The sequence below is a fragment of the Phlebotomus papatasi genome, chromosome 3 (assembly GCF_024763615.1).
Source record: "Phlebotomus papatasi isolate M1 chromosome 3, Ppap_2.1, whole genome shotgun sequence".
NCBI lineage: Eukaryota > Metazoa > Arthropoda > Insecta > Diptera > Psychodidae > Phlebotomus > Phlebotomus papatasi.
In genome coordinates this window covers 11,917,852-11,931,788 of record NC_077224.1, presented here as the reverse complement: position 1 = coordinate 11,931,788, position 13,937 = coordinate 11,917,852, and the positions used below count along the sequence as shown (strand labels likewise).

The following is a 13,937-nucleotide window of genomic DNA, read 5'->3' as shown; positions in this document are numbered from 1 at the left end:
TTCTCCAGGGAATTTTCCTGGTGAAAATGTATGAGTATGTAAGAGTGAGATGATATGGCAACGTCCCTGAATGAATTTTCCATCTCTGTTTCCCAGGAGGGTGTTAAAAGTTCCTCGTTCAGTTTTTTTTATTTTTGTTTTTTTTCGAAATACCCAAAAAGCTGGCATGGGGGGTTGCAGCAGTTGTGTCCGGAATAAATTAATCACTCCGGAGTGTGTGTCTCTCATTTTGTCCATCTCTTTTGCACACATGCATTCTCTCTCCCTCAGTTTTAGTACAATTTTATATTTGAAGTTTCCATAGTAAAAAGGGAATATCATTTGGGAATGTTTCCCCTAAAATAGAAAATGGGATTTTGTCTGGGTTGGCGGATGACTGAAGGGTGGGTTGGTTTTTTTTGTTGGTGGTTGTTGTTGTTGCTGTTAGTACCAATGGATTCGCATTTGGGAGAGATGTTAAAAAGGGGATGTCAGGGAGAGAAGAGGGCTGGGGTATAACAGAATCAAAATCAATTCAATGCTGTATTTATTCTATTTTTCCTCTTTTTGTTTAACAATGTCTGGCGAATTTTCGCATGATGCATTCAGGAGTGAGATGATAATGGGTGGTTGGAGGACCCCTCGTCGGACCAATCAACTCTGAAATACTTCACATCTGTCACTTCTTCAAAACCAAAAGCAAAAAAAATGTAATAAAAGAATGGTATTCGTGGTTGAATGAAAAATATTTTATTGCTAATTAATTCGTAATCTTTTGTTTTTTTGTCATGTTCTTATGGTTGGTTGTTATGCGTGGAATGTTTTAGTGAAAAATATTGATCCATCAACTATTTTAATTAGTTGATTATAGTCGCCTAAGTAACGTAAAATCTCAGAATATGAGGGAGACAAATGGGCCGTACAAAGAAGGAATATGAAAAGGCCAAGACATTCCAAAATGGAATAATATTATGAGTCTACTGACAGGGATGGCCTTTTAATCTCTTAATTTTTCATTCAAAAGACTATTTTATGTGTTTACGCAGTAAAAACCATTCTTTTTAGTGTGGTTTATTTCCTTTACAGAGGTAAAAAGAAAAAAAAAGATTACACTTAAAGTTCATATAATTCTTGTACATGAGATTCTGCCTCATTTCCCGGCAACATTTTATAACAAAGACACGTTTAAATCCGCAGATTATGTTGCAAAACAAAGTTCAATGAAAGAATAAAATATAAATCTATATATAAAGGAGTTGGTAATAATAATAATAGAAATCAGAATATGCAAGATTAACTGGTGATAAAGAGTTTGCGTGCTAAATCAACAAATAGTTCTTTGACATACACTGCCAGTCGGTCAGTCACTGCAAAAGTGCGTTCAAAACAATGGTTTGCGTGGGAAAAGTTCTTATGTTGGGGCGATGCTACAAAAAAAAGCTTATCATTGCGGAGTTAGACGATTATAAGTTGAACATTTTGCATTGTGTTTAACTCACGAGACGATCTTACAAGACACGTTAACTGGATTCTATGAGAGAATTTCAATTGGAAGGGTTAGAATTTAAGTAGGAAGTGAGGTTATGTCATACCTATACCTGCTGTACTTTTTACCACGGAAAGAAAGAAAAATACAGAATTTCTGTATTGGAAGTTCTTCGATGTCTTATCCTTCAAGCATTCTATGTTCTATGTTTTATGAAATTTGTTACCAGTAAAGCCAGTAAACATAGAGTCGCTTAAAATTTGAGGTTATGATTTTATAACCTCAAATTTGAAGTCATCTTGTTGTTCATGAAAGACAAATAAATCCATGAAATCTGTTTTTTAAACAGTATTTTCATCATTTTGTAGTATCAAATGGGCTAATTTGGAATCAAGAGTATTTTAGTATTTTGAGATTTTCTCACTGTTTCAGATGGTCAAATAGAAAAAGAAAACTACGAAGAAATATAAGACTTTACAGTCAAGACTACTTCTTTGTTGTTTTCTCCTTTTGCCATCTGAAATTGTTAGAAAAGAGCTGCTCAAAAAGAGAGAGCAGTTATCGTCCTTGTTACTTGTTACCGTCCTGGAGCTTAAACGGTAAAAGATATGAACTTATGGTCTTCTTTGACTCTCAATAAAAAAAAAAACATCTGGAGATAGTTTTTTTTTCTTTTTCCCAAAACTGTGGTTTTTTTAAATTTATTTCAAAAATTGAACTGTAGATCTCTTTTATTTTCGGATATGTTTTAGACGTAGTCTAGGTGAACATTTCGTTCAAACTGTAAACCTATTATTTCCAATGAATTGTATACGTTGCAGAAATCCTGGCAGTTATAAACGTTACTATTCAAATCCGTCCCTGAGCCGCTTCTAAGCCGTTGCGGTGTCAGTGCCTTCAGGGTCTTTGTCCCATTAAGAGAGCCTATTTCCTATCAATCCTTCCAACCTAAGAATCCGACCGGTAGTTTACAAAACATAGAAGTTGATCATTTTTTACCCTATTTGGTTAAATTCGGATTTTTTAGAAAGATCTTGACATTTCTTATCCGGCTATATCAGTCCCAATTGGTAATGGATTAGTCAGGTAATTGTAATTGATTTATTTAGCCAATTGACTACTTCAGAGTTGTCTTCCGATTTATGAATAAATTTTATCAATATTAGACCGGTATATACCCAAAAAAAAACACGTAAAAAGATAATTCACCACGAGCATTATCTCATGAGTTCCAACATTGCTCAAAGATAGGACGCTTTGCCTTCTCTTTTCTCACTGAATTTTAAGAAAAACAATTCTATGTTTTCGATTATATTCATAAAGTTCAGGAGTTTCCGAGCTAGGACAAAAATTTTCCTAAAACAAGCATGGAATTATAATTATTGTACAAAAGAGAGATTTATGATATATCTTATTTTTTGCAAAGTAAATCATATAGGGGAAAATATTCTCCCTTCGAACGTTCATGCATTCGAATAATGTGAATTTTCTTTTAGTTTTCTTAAGAGACTTACACATTTCTATCAAATATTAGTAGGCTTATCATCAATTGCTGATAATTCCGTGATAATTTAGTGTAAATCTCTTACGAAAAACAAAAGAAATTTACATTATTCGAATACGTGAACGTTCGAAGGGAGAGCACTTTCCCCTATAAGGACTATGGATAATATAGAATTTTACAGGTTGTGAATTTTGTATATCTGATGCTATTTTTTACATCGCATAGTTTGTTTTATTTCAGTGACTATAGCTAACTCCATTTAGTTCTTTACTTTCTATTTATCATATCATGTTCCTCAATAAGTGTTTTTAAGCGAGGATTTCTCAATTTCTATGTTTTATGATTTCTTCTCCATCAAATCTGAAAAAGACTAAGCTATTGAAGCAATTCTTTTGATCTGAGATGTACTTCAATAATTTGCCTTTTGTTAACATTTGATATGGAAAAGAAGTTTTAAAACATAGAAACGGATTAAAGTGGAATCATAGACACTCATTATTTGAAAAATGACCAATAAAAAAGGAAAACATAGAATGAAATCAAGTTGTATTGGTTTGCTGGATATTGCATTGCATACCTAAAATAAAATTGATTTACAATGTTTTAAAAGTATCAGATTTACAAAATTTTCGCTAAACATAGAAAATTCTATATTATTGTTTATTTTTTTTGGCTTTTGAAAGATTAATTTAATGTATAGTTAACAACGGAAATCATCCTTTAACTTTTACTCTTTTGCTAAAGTTCTGTGTTAATGAGCAACTAGCATTTTTCTGTATAATAGAATTTTCTATGTTCTCGCACTGTGTTTTTGTTCTTTTTGAAATTTGTTTGCAGAAAGGTCCAACGACATTCAATGAGTTTTAAAGAAATCAGCCCAACATATGGACATTATAGAAGTTCAATCTTAGTGTATTACTACTATTTAAGGAATAATAGAATTTTCTATGTTTTATTACTATAGTTATATATGTTTCTTTTTTAAATTTGTTTATGATTTTAATCAGTTTCAAACGAAATATTTCAAAGTTCTATATTATGATTCTATGTTCTATGTTCTTATGGAAATTCTATGATATTTCTTTATACAGTAGAGTCTCTCAAATCTGAATCTCTCAAATTCGAACAACGTTTGGATTCAAAATGTCAGTTGTAGTGTTATGTTAAAAAATTCGTTTTCTGGATGAATGAAAATCATATTTATGCGCTTCTTCCTTAATGTTTACATACATTATGATCGTATAAACTGAAAAGAAAGTACGTTACAACTAAGACTTGCGAGAAAGCACGGGAATTTTATTCAAAGTACAATTTAACCTTACATAAATTTCGTTAATTTTGAAAAAATCGTTCGAATTTGGGAGGTGAGAAATGTCAAAAATACCCCCCGAGCGTTCGAATTTAGAAGACTCTACTGTACATCTAATCAGGGGCATGACGTTTCCTATGTTTCCCATATGTTTCTAGCGTGCCGGAAAAACTTTTGAATTTATTAGCTATTTTCTGCCATTGTAGAATGAATTAGCAAATAATACAAATACAAAATAAAAGCCAATAGAATGGGCAACCAAAAGCCTCAAATTGGCAATCTACGTAGTTTTGGAAATTTCTCGAGAAATGTGTACGAAAATGTCACTCCCCTGCATCTAATGATGATGTTCTATGTCAATGTGTTTTCGCTATTAAATACTCAAAATTACACCCATCATTGCCTTGAAAACTTTCACCAAGGAATATATACCCCAAAATTCAAGGAAGAAATTGTGCATTTTTTAGCACGTTTAAACCTTCTCGGAAGAAGAACATTTTCGATGGTAAACCATCCTACCACATTCTAAGGAAATTATCTACATAAATATTATTTGAAAATTTGTACTTTAAAAGTCCTTGTTTTGAGCCTCAAGTACCTTCTATAGGAGTGCTTTTTAAACTTCATTCAAAGGAGGGTGTTAAAGAACTAAATCCCCTACCCCATGTTCCGTTTTTTTTTCTACTTTATAAGTGCATTCCCTTTTGGTTTTTCTCTTTTTATCCCTTTTCCGTGTGTATTTCAATATGGTTATTAGACCCTGAAGGGTATAGAGCTCGTTGTACAGCTGTAAATAAGTAAATTTCAACCCCTATAGTATCCCTCTATGAATAAGAAAAAAAATGTTATTGAAAAAGAATAATAAAGTTATACCCCAAGCACAGGAAAAAAAGGAGAATCATAAAGCTGAAATTTAAATGCAAAAATAAATTTGTGTGTGGAAATTTTATTTTATTAAATATTGCATATGAACATGAAAAATGGATGGTGCAAAAATGTTCATGTTGGGAGGAGAGGAGTAAAAAAAGAATAAAGAAAAAACAAGGTGTGAGAGGGTGAAATATTTCACGTAACAAATGCTGTATGTGGTTGGATAGTGTATGAATCACAGGGCGAGTCATTTGCTATAACTTGGGGGGATATAAAATCCCTCGACCCTTCTGATAATGTCGGTTCGTTCACATTTCTGTTACTCCTGATGATTCTTCTATATATGTACATATGTATATATACCTTTAATATATGTAATATACAATCATTTATTGTCTAATACATATAAGAACACATACAACCGCATCATGCAATAAAATATGAGGAAATTTCCGAGGGGTCGCTTCTATTTGCCATCCCCAAAGTCTCATTTATATGCTCTCTGTCAGCATACAACTAGCACCTCTCTTTGCAATTTGCGCCACATAACATTCCGGGCATTGTTGTCTAGTAGAACCCTGTACACATCCAGGAAGAGAGACAGACACATACCCCAAACCCCAAGGACAGAATGGGAGAGAGAGACTAAAAGATTCCTTTTCAATGTGTTAGTTGATCGTTTTATTATCCATCGTAATAAATTCGATATAGATTTAAATTGCTGTACACAGACACACATACACATATACCGCTAACAAAATCCTAGATGTCTCTGATGTCAATGCAACGCACATATCCAAAGGAGATGGGTAGAGGGATGTGCGGGTAATATGGGTGGGTAAGGGACCGAATATCCCATTCAAGACATTACCATTATCATAACATTTTCATTCTCAGCTCTTGAGAATTATGCCTAACTTGCCTTCTTTTTCCGTTCACTTTCTCCCACCCTCATCATCATCAGCCACCTTATCTTTACCCTCTTCGCCTGAAAGATGAAAGAGGAGAAAGAGAGGAGAGAGAAGAGAGTCCTTTATGTCAGGCACAAGTGGCAAAATTCATAGAAATATACCATATAATGGAAAAGTTGAGAAAGCCACTCGAATGGAAAATGAAAACATCTAATAGGATTTTGAAGAAATATAATTTACTGAACAATTTTTTTCAGTTAATTCAATGTTGGGTTATATGATAAATTAATTTCAGTACCACATAAAACTTTTACAATGTCATAAAGTTTTTGTTTTGCAATCATGCAGAGGAACATAGAGTTTAAATTGGAATGTCATAGTGCATAACGTTCAACATATAATTTTTATATCCGCAAATATTTTGAATAATATTAAAAAATTCTTGGATCAAAAACAATGTCTTGCATAGTAATAGCGGAAACACTTAAACATAGAACGTAGGTTCACCTCTCGCTAATATGAACAATATGAACTGTTTATTAATGGCAGATTGGAGATAAGTCGTCACCACGTAATCAACGAAGTTTACTTTACACATAAACATAGAATATAGAAATTCGACGTCAACAGTATTCTATGTTCTGTTGTCCTTGGGAAACAGTTCATGAACGATAGACTAAACTGAGATAGTTTTGAAATTGTTGAAATGTCATACTGATCAAAATTACAGAATATGCAACAAAGAAACACGACACAGAACATAGAAAACAGACTATATGGACTTCGGCTGTTTTCTTAATTCAAATAAAGAAACAGAATTTCGACCTGGTTCTTCTCCTCCTTTATTCTCCAGCCAACGTCTCCAAAGGTCAAAATTCTATGTTTCTCTCTTTGCATAGAAAACGGGTGACATGATAACTCCTTTTCGATAGTATCAACTGTCGATTACTAAAAACTTCAAAAGATGTAGGTACTTTTTGTAATTAATAGAGTCACATTCTTTTAAGAATGTCATAATAAATGGTCTAACAATTCTTAAAAAGTCGTCATTTGCTTAACCTAACAGATACAGGTTCATCGATACTATCGATTCGATAGTATCGTAAAGTTATCATTCCACCCTGGAATTGGTTTTCAATGTTTGGTATCATCATAAGGGTTAATATTGAATGTACAAGCTTAAGTTCAGGCAATCAATCTTATCCTAGATTCTTAGAAATGAAAGGACGGAATTCATAAATGATACAATGACCTAGTTCAGTAGTGCCCTTTAATGTAACCCCTTGTAAAAAAGGGAGATTGGCACAGAAACGAAATTTGATTTGAATCCGAATATGGTCTACCGTGATATAAAAGCGGTACTGTGTCTTTCAGAAGGCCTACCGAACACTGATATAGATCAGGCTCGCCGATGCAGCGGTTCCCAATGAAATAAACCCGACCCATAGACAAATTGTAATCAAATCTCCGTTTTCTGGTTTACCTCACGTCACGTTTCAAAATGTAAAGGCCCTTCTCTGTTTTATTTTTGATGAACATGAACTCTTCCAACCGTAATGTAGTAGACCCGTCGTCGAGATAGGATATAAACAACTTAAAACAACCAAATGTTTTAAGAAAACCAAATCAATCAAAGTTGGACCATTAGACGATAAAAGTAGTAGATCCATATCAAGGCCTGATACGTAGAACAATAGAACGTCGTCCGTTGCATCGATTGTTGTTATATTTTAATTTCTGTTTTTAGAATAACAACATCAGACTGAAATTTCAGTAATTAACAACAACCTAGTTCGATATAAAAACTCTATAACTAACATAGAATAATATAAATACATGTGTTACTAACATAGTTTTTCGTGCTACCAGATATCTTTTGAAGAACAACATTCAATACTTCCAGGATCGTCCAAGTTCTTCTTAGTTCCTTCTTCTTGGTTTGTAATAAGTCTCAATAGCAGTTATAGGACGTTGATAAACATAGAAACAGAACTTTTCACGTTGTCATAGTTATTTCAATGAGCAATATTCTATGACTGATACTTTGATGTAGGGGAAATGCTCATAATTTTGTCCAGTTTCTTATTTTGGACACTTTGAGGATAACTTTGGACACTAAAAATAAATTGATTGAAATTATGGATTTTTATTCCAATATTTGATGAATAATGAATTCTATCTAAATATTTGTTCTTTTTGGAAGATTTTAACACTAAATACGTTAAAATTTGAATATGATTTGAGTTGAAATTGCTTTGTTGAAAATTCAGTGTGAGCAATTGCTTACGAGAAATATGACAGAACTTCGTGGCTTACTTCAGTCTTATTTAGTTTTGGTGAAGTACTAACAAAGTTTGTTCGCTGTTTTTGAGTGGTATTATTGAATATTCATTGAATATTGTGTTAATTCACGTTACTGATGATTTGTACATTTGACCTGAAGTGAGATTTGCCTTGTGAATTAGATTTTTCGTGTGAAAAATGGGAAATGTTTTAAGACATTTACCAGTGAGGTGATGGCTCTTATTTTGCACAGGTGTTTTTCTCACGAAATTTCGCGAAGTTTTAGCTTTTGTGATGACTAGGTTGGACAAATGCCTGGAGAAACAAAGGAGCATCATCTCTACGAAAGAGATGTAGCGAGAAATGCCTTGAAAGGCTCCCGGAAAGGTCAGGGAATGAGCAAATCCGCACGTACTTGGAGTACCGAAGTCAATTCACTTTAATGAATGATATGGAAAGTTTCCGGGCTTCTGTGACATTCTACGTTTCCCTTACATGAACAGGAAGAGGACTTGGTAAGATTGGTTCATCAAATTAAGAACAATGGGCATCCTATTGAGGCGGATTAGCTGTCCAAATTTACAGCCAAGTTGGCCAAATTAATAAACAAGTTGTCCAAAATAAGAGCCAAGGTCACCTCTACTTATCAATTCATTTTTAAACGTATTAAAACTAATTTTAATAAAAATAAGACGATAAATAGCTTGCTAAGTTTCTAAACAACCCTTGTGAAAAGAGAGTAACAAGAAATGTCAATTAGTATAGAAAATATCGCACTTCAAACTTGGAACTTCGATGCTTATAAGCAGACTGTCCAAAATTATGAGCACTTCCCCTATACGGAAGTAGTCTTAGATTTCGAATTTCTCTGGTTTGTCACGTTAAGCTATGCCTTGGTTTCCCTGTTAACCTATGCAAACCAGTGTGAAGGGTCTCGATCTCAGGGCAGACTGAATCAAATTCATAATGTTTCGATCAAGTTTGGAGTCGTTCCAATCTTGGGATAGAACCCGAACACCTTCCTGAAGTGACAGAAGATCAAAAGGTATGGGATACTAACCTGGATGTCCTATGTTCTTAGTTGACCGACGCTTCAACCAATTTCTGATCTTGTCCAGACTCCGAACTCGTTGCGACTGTTGCGGAGTTGTCGTCGTTGACTCAATCCGTTTCGGAAGATTATTTTGTCTCTCTGTACAGTCTTGCTTTTATGGGGAAAGTTTGGAAAGATCGCCCAATCTTCTTTAGAAGGCCCAGCCAGACCCCTTGTTCGTCTGCCTCAGGTCTATGATTTCCCACTGGGGTCGGTTACCTTATCTTCCGTCACGTATCTGAGTGTACCAGGCATCTCGTCACCTCAGAGGTAGACGTCAGAATTCTTTCGTCTTTCTGAACAATTTTGCTTTTATGGGAAAAGTTGCAGGCCCTCATCCGATTTTCCCTTATAAGGCCCAGATTTGTTGTTCATCTTCCCCAGGTCTATGACTTTCCACTGGGGTTGGTTAGCCAATTTTCCGTCACGCATCTGAATGTACCAGGGCATACCAAGCATCAGAATTAGGGGAAGAGACTATACGTTACGTATTTACTTCCCTTAAGACCCCAAACCGAGGCTCCTGTCATTATCCTGAACAATCTTTCTTTTACGGGGAAAGGTTGTCAGCCCCCTGCCCAACTCTACCAATTGCCTACGTCAATACTGCCAAACAGGTTAACCATATGCATAATCATAACCTGTTATGACGTATCATATAACTCGTGAATGCTAAAGTGTAGTTCTTAAAGTAGTTTTCATCAAATTCTCTTGCATTATAAGTTTATTTTGCAAGAGGTAGCACCGTCAGAAGTGGGATATAATGCCTGAGAGTCAAGTCACAGACGATATAATAGGGAGTGAGTATGATGGGTAAAGTGAATTATTAAATAAAATCAACGGCTAAAATGCAAACTAATTGAGCGTCTGACTGCAAATTTTCACCCTTGGCGCGACGCTCTGTCAGAGACATATAAAATACCACAAATGGTGGAGATGTATGTATGTATTGTATATGGGGTTTTTGAGGGTTGGTAAGGGAGGGGTAGTGGAATACCGTCATCGCCAACTACCCTATACCAAAAAAATCAACCAAAAAAAAACCTCCATTTATTTCTCTCTCTCTCTCTGAAATGTCATCGACGACGCTGCGAAAACGACGTCGACGTCGGCTTTTTGGTTGCCTCTTTTTCTCATTGCATATTTCTCTGTGTTTGTAGTCCATTTTGTTACTCACAATGGATATTCAATTGGTGTTGAATCCCCCAATACATGGGTCATTCATATAAATTTTAGGGTGGTTTACCTATATGATGGGGGATTGTATGTATGTGAGTACCACCGACCGAGTCATTTCGGGTGAAAGGAGAGTATTTGTTGCTGCATGAGTGAGATGGGATAGGCTATAACCTTTCAATGGTGAATGAGTGAGATGGAAAAGGGAAAAACTAGCAACAAAGTGAAGAGAGGGGTTGTTCATGATTCAAATATAAACCTTGGGGTGGTTTTACTCAGAAAATTTCTCTTTCTGAAAAGTGTATTTGTGTACTGCGTTTTATTTGTATGAAGTAAGAGAGAGTGAGAGAGAGAGAGAGTGCGGAACAGGGTGAAATGCAGAGGGAAAATTCGAGGGACGCGTCACTGAGACTGTGACTCAAGTTCCGCAGTCGCTCCGAACCGGGGGTGGAACGACGTCGAATGTCGAGAGATTATACCAAGGAAGAAGATAACTTATTAAGACAAAAAAATATCTCTATTTTGTAGTGGAAAATAATATAAGTGTCACAGTTAATGCAGTAAAAAAAAATTCAATCACAAGTCGTTGTACAATGATCTTCTAGGCATTTGCTGCAGCATAGTAGTTTGTTTTTTTTTCTGGTGCGAAGATTATCAAATTTGACCAAATTCTAGTCAGTTCTGTTTGTCTGAGTGCAGACCGTGATATGTGGAAGAGTTGTTAGGGGAGTAATTATTGAGTTTTTGCAGACAAAGGAGACATTTATACAAATAAAGTGGTGAAAGTCTCTCAATTTCTGCAAAAAAGGGCGGAAAGGAAAATCTCTTTGGACAATATCTAGATAAAAATTTAATTTTTTCTTTAAAACTCCGTGAGAGTGCAATTTTCTGCTGAAGAAGAAAAAATACACAAAATATTTGCAATTATTTAAATAGTGAGAAATTTTTTTTTGGATTACTTCATAGTGAGAAGACAAAAGAAAGGAAAGGTTTCAGTGGCTATTTAAATTCATTGGACACAGAGAAATTTCTTTTGGAGCTATATATTTGATTAGTAAAGGCTATCAACATAGCTTCTCCAAAAATAGACACAGAGTTGAAGAAGAAGAAGAGGGAGAGAATTACGTGAAATTTAATTGTGTGTCCTCTCCTTACAAGGGGGTGATTCAACGGTTTTTCCGCGGGGGTGGTGTTAAATTTCTGCGGGGAGCAAAAGAAAAAAAAAGAAATATATAAAAGTCAAATAAGACTAGAAAGTTTGTGCGTTTGCTTTTGGATACCATCGAGAAAGCTAGAGGACGAAACAGAAAAAAAATGTGAGTTTGTTCCTCCCTTCCTTATTTTTTTTGTTCCTTCCTACGCCTAATTTGTATACTATTTTTACTGAAAGAGAATATTATGGTGAAGGGGGTTTATGGTGGTAAATTGACAAAAATTCTATATTGATTTTCTTTGTCTTTTTTGTCTCTAGTCAGTCTCACCCTATCTCTGTTTCCAATGGAAGCAAACCCCAACCCCTGAGGGAAGTTAAATTTCACGGTGAAGAATCCATGACCACCACCCTTGTTTAACAACATCGCAGTCTAAACTACTTTCGCGTGGGTCTTTTTTTGCTATACCTTCGATGGTCCTTATTTTTGAAATTTGAGGTATGGTAATTCACTTTGATGTAGGGGAGAACCAGGTGGTTTAGACACTTCTCTTTGTTTTCATAAAGGTTATTGTTCGGATTGCTAATGGACAGCTGCATATAATTCCACGATGTTTAGATAGTAATCTATTGACCCCCTTCCCTACGTGAATTAAATCAGATCTTAGTCCCTTAGGACATACTTCAGGTGATTTGGAATAAGAATAAAGGTTAGGTTCGTATTTGTGAACAGTTGTGCAACAGAATGAGAAGGATCAGACTCTTCCTGACTCCCTTTTCTTGTCTACACTCAAGTCTTGTAGATATTGTCTCATATATTTCATCATTTCATTAACATCAATTGACCATTTTCCCACGACTCTCAAGCATCAATTAATTGTTTGACCTTCGTTGTTTTGTTCGGGCATTCACACCAAGTTCAAGTAAACACAAACTTCCGGGAAGAACTTTGAAACTATTTTTCAGATCGTTTTGGTCTGTTAGGTATGGTTCTTAATAAACCTACTTACTTTCTTTAAATCTAAAAACATTTTTGAATTGTGAATTGTAGTTCTTTTCAAATTTCTCTGTGTTTGTGATTTAGAAACCTAGAGCATAATTGGGTACCTAAATCGATTTAGGTTATCAGATGATTAATGTGAAGAGCAATTAGAAACTAACTAGGTAACTAACTAGGTAATTGCTAACCTTGACCTGATCCAGTACTCGTCGTCAATTGAGCCTGTAACTCATCATTGTAGTCTAGTTGTGTGTCCTTAAAGAGATTGAAGTACGATAGTTTCTAGGATTCCCGGAACCACGCAATTCCTCCTTTTAGAAAAGCCCCTACAACCTAATTTCCTCAATTCGAGCTCATAGCACACACGCAGTGCTCACGAAGCTCTCGTAACGAAGTAGCTACACCATTCGTGTCGCTGCTTGTCACCTTAATGCATTCATCGGACTATCCAGAAGGAACCGTCATATATTATTAATAGTTAACAGTTGTCTCCTGATGATTGAAGAGTGTCTGGTGCTGTGTCTCCGAGATCTTTGTGTGAGCACCCTGGAACCCTCCCGCCAAGGTTATACGATCCCCCAATTAACGAAACCCAGTGATCTTTGACATCACTCGACCACTGAGGAAGACACGGAGCGTGTCGAAAGCTCTGGTAGAAGAGTGAGTTTTCTGATCTTAGGGTTGAAGACTCTGCAGATTGTGTTGCCGCGTCCGGACTGTTGCTGTTGCTGCTTCCCTCCGAAAAAATTAAGCATATCTTGCCCAAAAACGGGCCACGTCAATGGCAAGTGGACTTTCCGACAACAAATCCTCTACTCCACATGGGGTAGGGGACAACGGACAAACACACAAGGGGGGGGGGGTGATTGGGTCACCTCACAGTCGAACCGTCATAGTTCGAATATAACGGACATTGCCACAGTGAGTTTGTAGAGAACCATCCTACTTTACTGTTTCGCAGAGAAAAATTATTACAAGATGATGTCGAGGTTTACAAAATATGGTTTACTAGAGATATATTACTAGAGACATAGGTCAAGTGGGTCCTTGACTAACGCTTCAATTTATTGTTAGCTTTAACTTGATACTTCCCTAAGCACTAGTTTGCAGAGGGAGCAATAAAATTATTCATCATCATTAACTTGATACAGTACTCATTGACATTTGAGCCTATAA

At 35.5% G+C, this 13,937-nt stretch overlaps 1 protein-coding gene across 4 annotated transcripts in view; it reads left to right on the top strand.

Annotated features, from left to right (window-relative positions):
• Nucleotides 1-13,937, top strand: part of LOC129807749 (brain tumor protein) — a 132,075-nt gene that overhangs the window by 21,339 nt on the left and 96,799 nt on the right. The window contains exon 1 of one of the 4 annotated variants that reach the window (XM_055857210.1): nt 8,766-11,927. The exons of the other annotated variants lie outside the window; for them this stretch is intronic. The gene's annotated coding sequence lies outside the window, so the exon portion shown is untranslated. Of the gene's footprint in view, nt 1-8,765; nt 11,928-13,937 lie in introns of those variants that run through there. 4 annotated transcript variants of the gene reach the window in all.